The following is a 15,378-nucleotide window of genomic DNA, read 5'->3' as shown; positions in this document are numbered from 1 at the left end:
TTTTTTAATGAAATGATTTTAAAATGTTGTCTTATTTTATTGTTGTTAGCCTCCCTGAGCCCGGCTTCGGCTGGGGAGGGCGGGATATAAATAAAATATTATTATTATTATTATTATTATTATTATTATTATTATTATTATTTAATTGGGGTTGGAAACAGGCTGGCAGCGAAGCAAGTGGCAAAGTACTGGCAGTTCCAGTTAAGTATTGACCAGTTAATATTAAGTATATTGACCAGTTCCAGTTAAGTATCTTACTGTTGTATTTTGGAACTGCTGACATTTCTGGGCCATTTTCAAATGCCACTGTATAATACTGTATGATACTGCAGCAATTGAAAAAAGGAGCATGGATTACTAGCAAGGCTGTCTTAATCCCAATAGGGTCACATTTAGTATAACACTTGTGTCTCCAGAGACAGTAACCTGGTATTTTAGGGCAGCAGCAGGGAATATTAGACCCTGGGGCCAAATGTTGTTATTCACTCTTCTGTTTTTGGACTTTCTCCTGGTCACACCTCTTGCCTCTGTGAGCGCTTTTCCCTAGCTGGTCTGGACCGTGTCCTTTATCTTTGATAGTGGTTTTTTGCTTGCATGGATGGAGGACAGAGAGTTGTCTGTAGAAACCTTACTATAATGTTGCCTATTATACAAAAAATGTATAAATTATTCTGCCCACTTTTGTTTCTAGCCACCCCCAGAAGGCTTCCCTGTTAAGAATGTAAACTGTTGGCCTGTAAAAGCTTCCCTGGCCCTGCTTTAAAGGGGCTGCAACTCTCCAAAGTATGTTGGGTCAGAACTATCTACTAACAGTATCTCTTGGCGTTGGGCAAGCTGGGGTAGGATGCGCTACGCGGAAACGGCGCCTGCATCGAGTCCGCTCCACCCACCGCCTCCTTCCCCTCAGTTGCAGGTACTGTGCCACCTGAAAAGGCAGCATGGGACTCGCATCCACCCACTGTGCCACTGGTCTCAACCCTCAGCTATGCTAGTGACCAGACCACATCTCTAGATAACTTGTCCCAGTGGTTTCATACAGATATTAAACAGTAAGTGGGATAAAATGGAACCCTGTGGAATTTTATACAGCCAAGAGGTACAGCAGTAATGCCCCAGCACCACTTCTTGGAATCTACCATCCAAGTAGGAGTGGAACCATTGCAACACAGTGTCTTCAGCACACAACCCAGACAGCTTCAGAGGTCCCTGGGAGGTCCAAGAAAACTAATAAGGTTGCATGAACCTACCCTGCTCCTCTCTGGGCCACGGTTGTGCTTCTAGGAAACCAAAGCAGTTTTGACTGAACATGCAACAGTTAAACTGAATGTTGGAGGGGAAACAAAAACCCCCACATACAGCAGTACTGTCAAATTAACAGATTAATGCAGATGTTTTAATGTTGAAGTTGGTAGTATTGAAATATAATTTTGTTCACCTGGGAGTGATTTACTCAATCTTCTGTACTATCCAACAGCTGATGGTTGGTTTTGATATTGGGGCTTGTCAGAACCGTTAAACCTATTTGCTGAAATAAAACAACATGATAACAATAGCAACATATGTTAACAGCTAAGAAAAAAATATTTATGCATTCTGGTCCTTCCCTGACCCTCTTTTCCCCTCACGCTTTTGGAACAATTTCTTAGCTAAAGCTAATACATTCTTCTGGGTGTGCAGTTCTGGAGCCTGAATCAGATAGCAGTGCAAATATTACTCACATCAGAGGTCACATTTTAGACTTCCCAAGGCTTTTGGCTGCACAATATGTTGTTCAGATAATGGCTGGCATGCTTTTCAAGTTGGTTAGATAATGTGCAGTTTACAGAAGATGCCATCTGAATCTTCTAAGTAGCTGATGGTAGATGATTGTGAACAGGACTCCTTTTCAGTGTTAATAACCTTTCTCCTTAAGGGTCCACAGCTCAAATTTCTTCGCATTACAGAGTAGTAAAGTGATACCTTGAGTGACATGGAGCCCATTTCTAAGCCAATTGAAATGGCCAAATTTATGCTTACCTAACTATGCATAGACGTTTAATTGTATTGTTTTACTGCTTGGTTGTTTGCCACCCTGGGCTCCTTTAGGAAGGATAGAAATAATAATAATCAAGAAGAAGGAGGAGGAGGAGAATTAGTAGTAGTAGTAAGTTCCGGTTAATGGAGTTAGTAACGTATTAGATATAGGTTTCTCTGTATTATACTTTTCTCTGGCCTCCAGGGTTTCCTGTTTGTGTGCTTTAAAAAGATTGGTCACAATCCACTGTACTGATGGATTTCTGTTTGGGACATTGTTTCTCTTGAACACCTCCTGCGTAGAGGAGTGGTACGTTCAGGGGATTATGGGATGGAGAGAATCAGACAAACCATTGATTTCTTGTGAATTTTTGAAGGTTTGCTATGTTTCATACAGTGTAAGGCCTTAGTTCTAGGTTGCGATGGGGACTTTGGATTTTCAGGATATTGCAACTGCCCCCCTTTGGTTTTAACAGAAAGAAAGAAGCCCTAAATTTCAGAGAGCATTGCAGTAAGGTGAAGGTATTGTCTGTTTAAATGAATAGACGAGCACTCCAGTGCTGTATTTATGCCACAAAAGGTGAGGAAGTGTCATCAAGGGAGAGACTGAACCAACTGTGAAGGTGGAGAATGTTTACCAGGGAATGTTATAGGAAACTGCTTTTTATTTCTTAGTCACATCACACTTCCATCAAGTGGCAGCAATATTTCTTTATTAGCAATTTGAGTATTATTTAGAACAGTAATACTGGAGTCAGTGTTTATTATCCTGCCCCAATGGAGGTCTGGGCATCTTTTCTCAGATGTATTGAATTTTACTATCCACATTTAAATGAGCAACTGCTCACTTAGATAACACTCACAAACATTTTTAATCCTATGTTAGGCGGATTTGGGGGTGAAAGTTCCTTCTTTTATCAGTGAATTCATGTTTGGTTTTCTCATTACGTCATGCTTTTTCTAGAGGTTTCTAAAGTGAAGACAACAATTACATCAGCACTTGCCATTCCACTCCAGCAGCTCTGTTGCGGTCCTTATTATCTAAAAGGAAACTAGCTCAGCTGCTAATGACTCACCTGAGTCCCATGACCATTCTCTTTCTAATTCATCTACTTCTCTCTTGCTGGCCTAGTAAGAAAATGAAACCTGTACCTGTTGTGCATAGTCATTTTGCCTCTCTGTGCCTCTGCAGCAGTGGGAAATCACAGAGCAGAAAAATGCATAAATGTCTCAAGTACAGTCTACTATTTACTTAGGTATCCTACATAGGTTTCTTCCTGGGGGACAGAATAAATTCTTCTTAATCTTCTTAATTTTTTTTTAGCTTTCATTCAATCTATACAGCCTTTCCTTCTAGTACTGTTTGTTATTGTGGATACAGTTGTTACGTCTCCTCAACTGTGCCCTGCCACAGGAATTTAGCTGCTGGGATTTTTTCCATCACTTATTTCAGTGGTGGGAGAAGTGTCATCTCTCAGTATCTGCTTATTGGACTGCTGTTCAGGACATAGGAGCAGCGTCAGTAAAAAAAAATATGGCAATAGGACTGATCCAAGACATTTTATTGCCTGAAAGAGAGCAGCAAATAATGCCTCCTCCAAGGTACATGTAAAATTATTTTGGCAGAAGATCTAAAAAGTGCCTTTCCCTCTCACTGGCAGTAAAAATACCATAATAATAAAATAACTAGTTATTTGCTGGCCCAAATCAGCTGCCTGGGGCAACCATCTCACTCTGGATTGGTAGGGCCTTGCCTTGCCTTCCTGTGCTGTGTTACTTGAGACATTTTCTCCCAATCCTTCTGTTATTGGGGCTGAACTCAATGAAAAGTGTCAACAGCAACTGGCAGTGCGGGGTTCTGTTCCCTTAGCCCACTTCTTGTAACAATCAGCCCTCATCCATTCCCCAAATCCTAGCTCAGGGGTAAGCAAACCTTTTCAGCAGGGAACTGGTCCACTGTCCCTCAGACCTTGTGGGGGGCCAGACTATATTTTGGGCAGGGGGGAATGAACGAATTCTTATGCCCCACAAATAACCCAGAGATGCATTTTAGAAAAAAGCACACATTCTACTCATGTAAAAACACGCTGATTCCTGGACCATCCGTGGACCGGATTTAGAAAACTATTGGGCCAGATCCAGCCCCCGGGCCTTAGTTTGCCTAACCATGTCCTAGCTTTTTATGTGAATGGAGATAGGAATAAACAAATTTGCCTTCCCTATTGCATGTAGTTTGACCCTAATAAATTAAGTGGGGGGAAGTCATGGTTAATTTATATATGTTATACCGTTGTCAAAGGTATAGGATCATGTCCAGTAGGAAAAAAATGTCAACTACGTTCCAATTGAATGTGCTGAAGGTGGGCTTGTAGTGACTGTACACCAGGTTCCTTTTTCTCATGAGGGATATGGTATAAGCGAGTTAACAGGAATCTTTTTGACTAGGCAGTCTAAATGCCATCACATCCTGTGGTGTACTTTTAGTTTCTTGACTGACCATTTTGTTCGCAGACCAAAAGATTCACAACAAACTGTTGGCCCTCTGGAAACCCTTTTGCTGGGCCCTTTGGGGCTACTTGAAGGAACTTACATCAGATTGCTATGATGACTATGACTCAGTTGAGTCTCATGATCATTTTCTTCCCCCCAAATCCTAAAGAGGGAGCTCTAGGCTGTGTTTCCTTGGATCTACAGTATATGCTTGCTCTGTCATAGTGATTCAAGCCCTGCTGAGGCAGTCAAGGGGCATTCCAGAATCTACTGGAATGTTTCCATTTTATGCTGATATTTTGAAGGGGAAAAAACCACTATGCTTTGCCTATTCCTTATGATGTTGTTGTTATCCTGAAGAATTATATGGATAGTTGGAGGAAAGAAAAGCACATATTACTGGTTTGCAAGATTTTTCTTTTATGTTAGTCTGGCCTGCAACACAGGATTTCAGTCCCCCACCTATTCTCAATCAGAATGTTTTCAACTAGTCAGTCTTCTTATACAGAGAAAGCATCTCTGTATCAAGAGAAATTCTCTCTCAGGCTGAAATATTACAATTCTCTTGTAAAATAGCAAGGAGAGAGAGAAAAACCCAAACTGGTTTTTAAGACAAGATGTGTTGAATTTTTATTTCCAAAAGTGACACTACAGTACTTCCTCCAGGTGTATCTGAAAAGTATACTTGTGGGAAGATAGTATTTTAAAGAATCCTGGCAACAACATATAGGAATACTAAGGAGTGGTGCCTATGCTTGCTTTGCTTGCCATTTCCTACATCCCACCTCTTTAAAGCCTCCTACGCCCATAAGAAAAAGGGCTATTATAAATAGGAGAAAGTGAATGTAAAAAGACCAGGTAGGAGGAGGATAAAACAACGTGCATAGAATTAGGATGTTGAACTGAGTTGTAGTCGTGACTGAAAGTGTAGGCTGAAGGAAGATAATAGAAGGAGATGCTAGGCCTATTACTATAAATATAAACAGGATGGCTTTGTTTATTCAGAAGACAAATCTGCATTGGTGTAGGACACACAATCTCTAGTTTAGAATTTGGGAATAAAAGAAGGAAACTTGCAGGCCACATTGCTGTTTATTTGTATAGGTATTAACATGTTATTTATGTTAAAATCTTGAAGCTGCTGCAGTGCTCAGTATTTAATCAATTTGGTACTAAACACCACATCCCATCGCTATTTCAGAAAATGATTGCAACCTAGAGAGAAGTCTGAAAGAGGATTATAATGTGCCTCTGAATTCTCCTTCCATTATTAGAATGCTCTGTCACGTATTTTGTCCTGTTGATACTGCTTTGCTTCATTGTTATGACACAAGGAATGTCATTTTCTGTGCTGCTAGACTGCCTCTGTTTGCATCAATCATTTTCATAGAAAAAGATTCCTCTGCACAATTATATCTTGAGACAGATAATTCCCAGTGCTGAAGGAGCTATGGAGATAGATAGTATCTTGGCACAGATGTTACATGCAGAAGGTCTCAGATTCATTTATTTTATTTAAATATTTTAAATTTACACTTTCATATAAAATATCTGTCACGGGCCCTATGTCGCTAGGCGGCATGGGGCAGGAATGGCAGGCTCTGATAGAGAAGGAGGAGAACCCTGAGACAGCTCCAGCAGTGATAACAGATGAGGGTCCTGCTCAGGGGCTAATGGCCATCCCAATAGGGGAAGGAGAGCCGGCTAGATTGGAAGCAGAGAGAGTCAAGGCTGGACATGAGTTCTGTTGCCAAGATGTGCTACCATCAGTGCAGGTGCGAAGAGACAGCCTACCCCACCCCAACTTACCCTACTTGCAAACTCAGTCCTCCAGCTAGATATCAACTACAATCAGCAGGGTTCCAGAGGACATGTGGTTAGACGATTCACTTCCTGGCATCTCCGGTTAGTAGGATCTTGGGATATAAGGCTGAAAAAAGGCATTACTCTGCATGATACCCTGGAGAACTGCCAAGCCAGAGGAAGTGATTCTGGGCTAGATGGACCTGGAAGTATAAGGCTGCTTCATATGGGGTGTGTCAGAGGCAAATTGTCTGGGGTGTTTACACCAGCTTTCCCCCAACCCAGTGCCCTACAGATGTTTTGTATCACAAGACTCACCACCGCTGACCATTGGCTTTGCTAGCTGGGTCTGATGGAACTGTGTTGTGTTTCTATTCTATTGTAATCCTAGCCTCTCCTCCACAGGACTGCCCAGTCTATTTGTGCTTAGCTGCAGCAGTTCTACATCATCAGTTGTTCTGAGGCCACCTGCTGGACTAGTTCTATCAAATTGTTGACACAATAATTTGTATAGCTTTATTTTTGAGTGTTAGCACACTTCAGGTGCAGTATCTTCTTACGATGCATTATCCTGCTTACAATGACTGTGTAAGAGCTGCAGGGAAGTCAGCTTAAAAGATACTTTCTGTGGTAGCCAGTTGGGGCATTTATTAGACAACAATATCAGAGAGCAAGGAAGCAGAGCTTTCACATATTTTAAGTAAAATACTAATGGAGGTAGAAGGCAGTGAAAATAGATTAGTTTCAAAGCTTTATGAAATGCTCCTTTGGCAAGGTGTGAGATAGTCCCTACACAATTTTAAAAGGCTGTGGAGAAAATGGAATGAGAATTAAATGAGGAGGGTGAAGAGTAGTCTTTATGGAACATCAGCTCAATTCAGAAAAACCTTGATAAAAATATCTTAGCCCATTGAGAATATCACACATCCACAAAAGAAGCTCGCAAATGTGCCAGACAAGATGCGCAGCTAAAGGCTTGTATAAGCTTATGTAGTGGGAGTGTGGGAAGGTATCTGTATTGCCAGTGGTGGGGCTCAGGCTGACAGACAGACAGTAGCTTGCTTGCCTAAGGCACTCTAGTTATAAGAACTATACCCAGATTGGAACCTTAGCTGCAGTTAGGATGCCACTGGTGATCTTGACATTTCAAATGGATTGGTGGTGTGGTGGGAGCAGTTTTGACAGAAGGTCTTAAATCTATTCATTAGCCCTCTCATTACCTGTCTTCTGCCACTACCTGCTCTGCTTACATCACCTTCCTATAATTCTCTGAAATAAATCCGATTGAGTTCAATAGGGTTTGCTCTCAGGTAAATGGGTATAGGGTTGCAGCCAGGGCTGGCAGAAGAAATTGCACCACCTGAATCGCTATTACCAAGGTTTTCTCAAAGAATGCTGGGAACTATAGTTTGTTAAGCATGATTAGAATTGTCAGGAAACCCCTATTCCCCTCACACAGAGCTACAACTTCCAGAAGTGGTTTAACAATCAGCCCCTCTTCCCGGGGCACTCTGGGAATTGTAGCTCTTTGGGAGAAAATTGGTCTCCTAACAATTCTAATCACGCTTAACTAACTACAGGGTCAGATTCAACTAACTCAGTGTGCTAATGGAAGCCAAAACAAGGACTCCCACTAGCACAATGGGCCACTAGTGCAAGGGGATTAGAATAACATTTAATAATATTAAAATAAATCAAACTCTGGTCCTACTTTGTGTACTATTTAGCAATTCTGTGGTGCAGCTGTGTGACATCGGATTATGACAACTGTTTCTATCCCTGCAGCATTGCTCCGGGACTGAAATCCTGCTTCCCTTAGCAACGCTGGTCGTGTGATTGCAGAGTCTTCTTCTACAAGGTACTTCCTCTTGCATTTCCTACTTTTGCACTGCACACATTTGGAGGGGGGGGGTGTTTGCCAATGTCTAGAAATGCAAATCCAGCATCGCATGAGCTTTGTGAGTGCAGCTTTCTCCCAACTGAAGTGCAGAGTGTTTGAGGACTGGGACATTCACAGGGAAACCAAAATGCTTGTTTACAAAGTTACTGTACTACCAAACTTACTGTATGCTTGTGAAACATGGACCACTTATAAACGCCATCTCCAACTCCTTGAAAGATTCCATCAGCAGTGTCTCTGAGAATTTTTGCATATCACTTGGGAAGACAAGCGAACTAATGTCAGTTTACTGGAAGAAGCAAAAATCACCAGTGTTGAAGCAATGATTCTTCAACATCAGCTCCTTTGGACTGGTCATGTTGTTCGGATGCCTGATTATTGTCTTCCAAAGCAGCTACTCTATTCCAAACTTAAAAATGGAAAGGGTAATGCTGGTGGTCAACAAAAGAGGTTTAAAGACTCTCTCAAGGCAAATCTTTAAAAAAATGTAGTATGAACATCGACAATTGGGAAACACTGGCCTGCGAGTGCTCCAGTTGGAGCACAGCCTTTACCAAAGGTGTCATGGGCTTTGAAGACACACTCAGGACGCAAGGGAGAAACATGCTAAGAGGAAGGCATGCTTGGCAAACTCTCACCGTGAACAACTCCCAACTGGAAGCCTATGTCTCCACTGTGGAAGCAAGTGTGGATCCAGAATTGGCTTCCACAGTCATTTACGGACTCGCTGTTAAGACCGTGCTCATGGAAGGCAATCTTACTTGGCTATGAGTGATCGCCAAAAAAGGAGGAGGAAGAAGGAAGGAAGAAATGCTACAAACAGAGTTGACATGACAACAAATGCTAACTGCCTGGCCATAATGATCAGGATAGCTTTAGACACAGCAGAAATCTGTATCCCATCTTGGATCACCTTACAAACTGCAGCTACCTTACCTTACAAACCGCAGCAACATTACACTACCTTTTAACATTAATCTGCTGGCATAGTGGTTAAGTTGAGCTATAGTGTTACAATTAGAAATGACTCGGTTTGGAATGATGCTTCTAATTTCCACAAGAATTTCCATGAAGCGCCACTGCCTGTCAGTGTGGGCAGTGCTGAGCTAGAGAGACCAGTGGTCCGACTCAATAGAAGGCTGTTTCCTATGTTCCATCGACAATCCAGGTAGCCTTGGAGGCTTATGCCCAGCTCTGGCTGCTTTGCCAGTTTACGGCCTTTCTTAGATTGAATGGTTGTTGTCAAACAGATTTATAGACCACTGCACTTCATAAAACTGTTGAAGCACTGTACATGATTATAAGAAGAATAAGAAAGCACAAACACCAACAACAATAAAAGCAATTCAAGCAACTGCATAAACAATAAAAACCATCCCTACAAACTCCAAAAACAGCAAAACAATTCCATCAGATATAAAATAGTCCATAAATGACTGAGTTAACACCTCAGGAAAAGCCTGCTTACGCGCCCCCCCCCCAAATGTATTAAAGTAGTTGCTTAAGCATCATGACACTAGGCACCTGTCTGATTTGGGCTGCTAACTGATTCCAGAGAGGTGGAGCTGTAGCACTACCTGATTTCTAGTACAGGCTAAGCACACTGTTAGTGCAGATGGTACTGTCAGAAGTGCCCCATCTGAAGAATACAATTGCTGGAGAGGAATGTAGTGGGAGAGGCAGCACCTTAAACAATTCAAGATGTTTGGGATTTTAAATACTGAAAGCAAAACCTTGAACCCAGACAACAACCTAGCTGTTGCATTTTGCACCAGCTGCAGCTTCCAGGTAAAGCCAAATAAATGGTATATTAACAACCAGCTGATGTGGTCTAAACCACAGAGCCTAGGGCTTGCCAATCAGAAGGTCGGCGGTTTGAATCCCCGCGACGGGGTGAGCTCCCATTGTTCAGTCCCAGCTCCTGCCAATCTAGCAGTTCGAAAGCACATCAAAGTGCAAGTAGATAAATACCCTCTAGTGGGAAGGTAAATGGCATTTCCATGCGCTGCTCTGGTTCGCCAGAAGCGGCTTAGTAATGCTGGCCACATGACCTGGAAGCTGCCTGGGACAAACGCTGGCTTCCTCGGCCTATAGAGCAAGATGAGCGCACAACCCCAGAGTTGTCCACGACTGGACCTAACGGTCAGGGGTACCTTTACCTTTACCTTTTAACAACCAGTTGATAGCTATCAATGACTAGGGGATCCAGGGTGGACATTATTTTTTAGGAATGGTCACACCGCCGCCTCTTTCAAAATAGCGGACACCACCCCCATCAATGCATAACAATGCATTTATGCCCTGCCAGCTATTTTTAATTAACCATGAGTCCTCCATCCTCTGATAACCTCCATGTTAAGCTGTTGGAATGCACTCTGCTTGAAAACAGTACAGAGGTTACAACTGGTGCAGAATGTGATAAGGGTGCTAATGGGAACTTCTGGTCGCAGGCTGCCAGTGACATTTCAGGCCTGATTTAAAGTGGTTATTATGATATGAAGTCCTAAAGCTTCCAAATATGTGAAAGAATGCCTCCTCCAGTGCCAGCTTGCTTGTTTAAGACCTGCAGAGGAAGCCCTCTTGATGGTTCCTCCATGGAGTGAGGTTCACATTGTAGGGGCCTAGAGGTGTACTTTATTTATTATGGCCCTGCAGCTTGGAAGTAGTCTACCTTATGAGGTGTAGATGGCAGGTAAAATATCCCCTTCATCCCTCCTCAAACACCTGGATAAAGAAGTGCATAGTGCATGGGTAGGCAAACTAAGGCCCGGGGGCTGTATCCGGCCCAGTCACCTTTTAAATCCGGCCCAGGGACGATCTGGGAATCAGTGTGTTTTTACATGAGTAGAATTCATCTTTGGTTTATTTGTGGGGCCTGCCTGGTGTTTTTACATCAGTAGAATGTGTGTTTTTATTTAAAATGTATCTCTGGGTCATTTGTGGGGCATAGGAATTCGTTCATTTCTCCCCCCCCCACCCCCCCAAAAAATACTGTCCGGCCCCCGACAAGGTCTGAGGGACAGTGGACCGGCCCCCTGCTGAAAAAGGTTGCTGACCCCTGGCATAGTGTTTTGTTTTCACTTCTGCTGCCTGTTTTATTTGGTGGTGGTTATAAATAGTATTATGCTGATTGATTTTGTTTTTATTATTATTATTATTATTATTATTATTATTATTATTATTGTTAGTTGTGATTCTTTTTTAATGGTATTGATGTCCTGGGACACTTGAGTAAAGGGATGGGCTACCTCAAATAAATAAATACAATCAAATGATTTGACTTTGGTTGCATCGCATCATGCCAGATAGAAGAATGCTGTTGTTTTTTTTAAATGCTCCTCTACTATCAGGCTCTCTGCTTATTCTGTATGATCTGATGTTATTCGCTGGCTCTCAGGGAAGCCATACTTTCTCTGAGGGCGCTTGCAGATGTCTTTTCAGTTGTAAGCTTGAGGACAGGGATTGTTTTACTCTTGATCTATGCAAGTCACCCCGGGAGCCCTTTTCAGCTGGAGAGGGGGGTACAAATGCTTTAAATAAAATAAATGCATACATTTCCAACGGTACCTAAAAAACCCCCAATAACCTATAGGGCACTTCAAGACCAGAATGCTGGTTCAGAATGTTGAACTACTCCAAATCAGGTGTCTATACTGTTACATTTCCCATACTGATCACTTCAGGCATACCTGCACTGTAGATAAACCAGTTTAACAATCACCAGGTGATGCACAGAACTATAGCAAAGGAGAGCCCCTCACCTCTCCAGGCAGTCCCTGCCATTGCTGAACAAATCTTGCCATTGGGATGTACCCACCCCTCCATGTTAAGCTGAAATCTGCCTCTCAGAAATGTTCACCATTTCCAGTCCCACTCTCTGGAGAAACAGATAGCTAAACTCTATCCCCAGTATTACCTGCTGTAATGTTGGGTATCAGAGAATCAGTGTTAGAAACAGAGATATGAAAGCTAGGAGCTAAATGGCACCTTAAACTAGGTTATGGGCACAACAACAGAATGTCTAGGCGCACTTTTTAAATAACAAGGATACAAAGCTGAAAATGAGAGAACTGCAGCTAAAATATTATGTTCATTTTCACATGGTCTAGTCCTTCCCCTGCCCACCCCCTTAATATTCTTAAGAGGATCTCTTATCCAGTCTTCAGAGAGTAGCTGGAAATGGGGAGGCAGAGAAAGGTCCTCCTTTCCTTCAACTCTGCAGTTTTAATCTGAAATCCTAGGTGCAGAAACTGCTCACGTTAATGAAATTCCCTGTTGCAAAATGCGCCTAGAACAATGGGAGTTTCGAACACTGCAGAGATTGTATTTCACTGCTTTTCCTAACAGTAGCAAACAGAGCCATCTGTCATGAGTTAGTCTACTCTTTTCAAGCACCTTAGGTAGCAGCTACGTAAGTTATTTATGCATTATTTGAAGAATGTCTTCCTGTTGCTTGTCCTGAACTGACTGTTGATAAATTTAATCAGATTATGACCCTGAGTATCATGAGATATACTATATTTTTCATTCCCTCCACAACATATACCTTTTCGTACGCCTCAGTTGTGTCTTCCCATCTCCCCCTGGGCGTTGTCCACACACTCATGTTCATATAAACGCTTGATTATTCAATATTTGATGACTTAAAGCTGAATATATTGGTATATCATGTGATTATTATATTTTTATTTATTTTATTCAAAAGCATTTCTAAACTGTTTATGTGGGTTAAACCACTGAGCCTAGGACTTGCAGATCAGAAGGTTGGTGGTTCAAATGCCCACGACAGGGTGAGCTCCCGTTGCTTGGCTCCTGCTCCTTCAGTTCAAAAGCACATCAAAGTGCAAGTAGATAAATAGGTACTGCTCCGACGGGAAGGAAAACGGCGTTTCCGTGTGTTGCTCTGGTTCGCCAGAAGCAGCTTAGTCATGCTGGCCACATGACCCGGAAGCTGTCTGTGGACAAACGCCGGCTCCCTAGGCCAATAAAAGCGAGATGAGTGCCGCAACCCCAGAGTCGGTCACGACTGGAACGAATGGTCAGGGGTCCCTTTACCTTTACCTAATTAAGATTATTTCTGTTTTGTTTCCAGCCCCGTAGCAAGTAGTTATTTACACTGGATTTGCCCCTTTTCACTTCTGAGAGGTGCTGCACAATGGTTCAAGAAATATATTTTTTTAATTATGTAGTTAGTGACAGTGGAACGGGAAATACAGTCACAAATTATTGATCAACATTCAAGGCTAGCTGCCCTAGTGGTTCCATCAGGACAAAACATGGAAGCAGGACCTGGATACCACATGCACACATGAACACATGCACGCACACGCACGCACACAGATAGAGAATGAACAGGAAGTCCTCCAAACACAGCAAGGCTAGTTTACCACATTTTGAAGCAAGTGAAGTGATGCACATTGTCATCTAAAGAAGAGCACCCTGGTAAGACAACTAAGTCCAGAGTCTTAAACTACCCAACAGTACCACTAAGCAATTCTGCAGCTGGTATTAGGAAAAGACAGGGCCAAAGTAAGCATCAGGCATAGGTATTTGCATTGAGGTCAGGGTGCTGGGGAGGTAGAGATTAACCCTTTCCTTCCAGACAGCTTTCCAGATTAAAATTACCCCACCTCCCAGAAGCTGTAGTTTCCCCCTGTAGGCTGAAACATGAAAGGTTTGTGTTACCTGAAGGCTGCAAATTTATACACATAGTACTAGGATTAAGCCCGTTTAAAATCAGTGGTATTTTATTTCTGAGTAAACATACTTGGATCCAAGCTGATTGTTGGGTCCCTTTGGAGCAATTGCTGCCTCTGAGACTGAGTGCCGGCTCCAATTAGAATTCCAGTGTTTGCTGCAGAACACTGAGCACCTAGCAAGTGCCTACCGTGCTTCACTGACAAATTAAGCAGCAGTGCCATTCTACTCCCCTCCCTTCCTATCAAACAATTATTTTTGTTTGTTCGTAAGCATGTTTCCTTGAAATATTTTGTCACCCTTTGTGCTATAAACCGCGTTTGTGGTTACACAAAGCATTTGCCAGCAACAGCCTGTTCTGTTGTGCACCACTGCAGTTTATTTCCAATTTGATGCCAGGAGCAATGAACTATTAAGAGGGTTAGAGAAAGCCCTAAGAAATGTGCTCTGGGTGATAAGGGTGATGTATTGTATTCACAGAAGGAGTGATGAATTGTGCAATGGCACAGCCTGCGCTCCTGTGCGCAGGGCTTAGTTCTGAGTAACAGAGAACACAACAGAGGCAGCAAAACTGAAAGGCGGCACTCATATTTCACAGCCGAGAGAAACATAATACCCCATTGCTTGTGTGTGTGTATACTTTGGAGGGTATGGTTCAGCGCTAGAATTACATACAGGTCTTAATCACTTTAGAAGGTTTGGAGTAGGGGTCTCCAATGTGGCGTTTATGACCACATATGTAGTAGTAGTAATTGTTGTTGTTGTGGTTATTTGTACCCTATCTGACGTGGGTGGCGTTGTGGGTTAAACCACAGAGCCTAGGGCTTGCCCATCAGAAGGTTGGCGGTTCAAATCCCCACGACGGGGGGGAACTCCCGTTGCTTGGTCCCTGCTCCTGCCAACCTAGCGTTCAAAAGCACATCAAAGTGCAAGTATATAAATAGGTACCGCTCTGGTGGGAAGGTAAACAGCATTTCCGTGTGCTGCTCTGGTTTGCCAGAAGCAACTTAGTCATGCTGGCCACATGATGCAGAAGCTGTACGCCGGCTCCCTTGGCCAGTAAAGCGAGATGAGCACCACAACCGCAGAGTCGTCCATGACTGGACCTAATGGTCAGGGGCCCCTTTACCTTTACCTTACCTATCGGATTGGGTTGCCTCAACCACTCTGGGTAGGTTCCTGCTTATAAAAAAAAATAATAAAACATTCAAAACTTTCGTATACAGGGCTGCCTTCAAATGTCTTCTAAAGGTTATATAGCTATTTGTCTCCTTGACATATGATGGAAGGGTTTCCAAAGGGTGGGCGCCACTACCAATAAGGCTCTCTGCCTACCCTCTCCCTGCAACTTCACTTCTTGCAGTGGGGGAACCGCCAGAAGGCCCTTGGAACTATATCTCAAGTGTCCAGGCTGAATGATGGGGGTGGAGATGCTCCTTCCACTTTCCTCCATCCCTGCTACAGCAGCAAGTCTG

This window comes from Podarcis gaigeae (genome assembly GCF_964106915.1).
Source record: "Podarcis gaigeae genome assembly, chromosome: 2".
NCBI classification, from domain to species: domain Eukaryota; kingdom Metazoa; phylum Chordata; class Lepidosauria; order Squamata; family Lacertidae; genus Podarcis; species Podarcis gaigeae.
The sequence above is the reverse complement of the archived record's forward strand: the minus strand, read 5'-3'. Positions refer to the sequence as shown.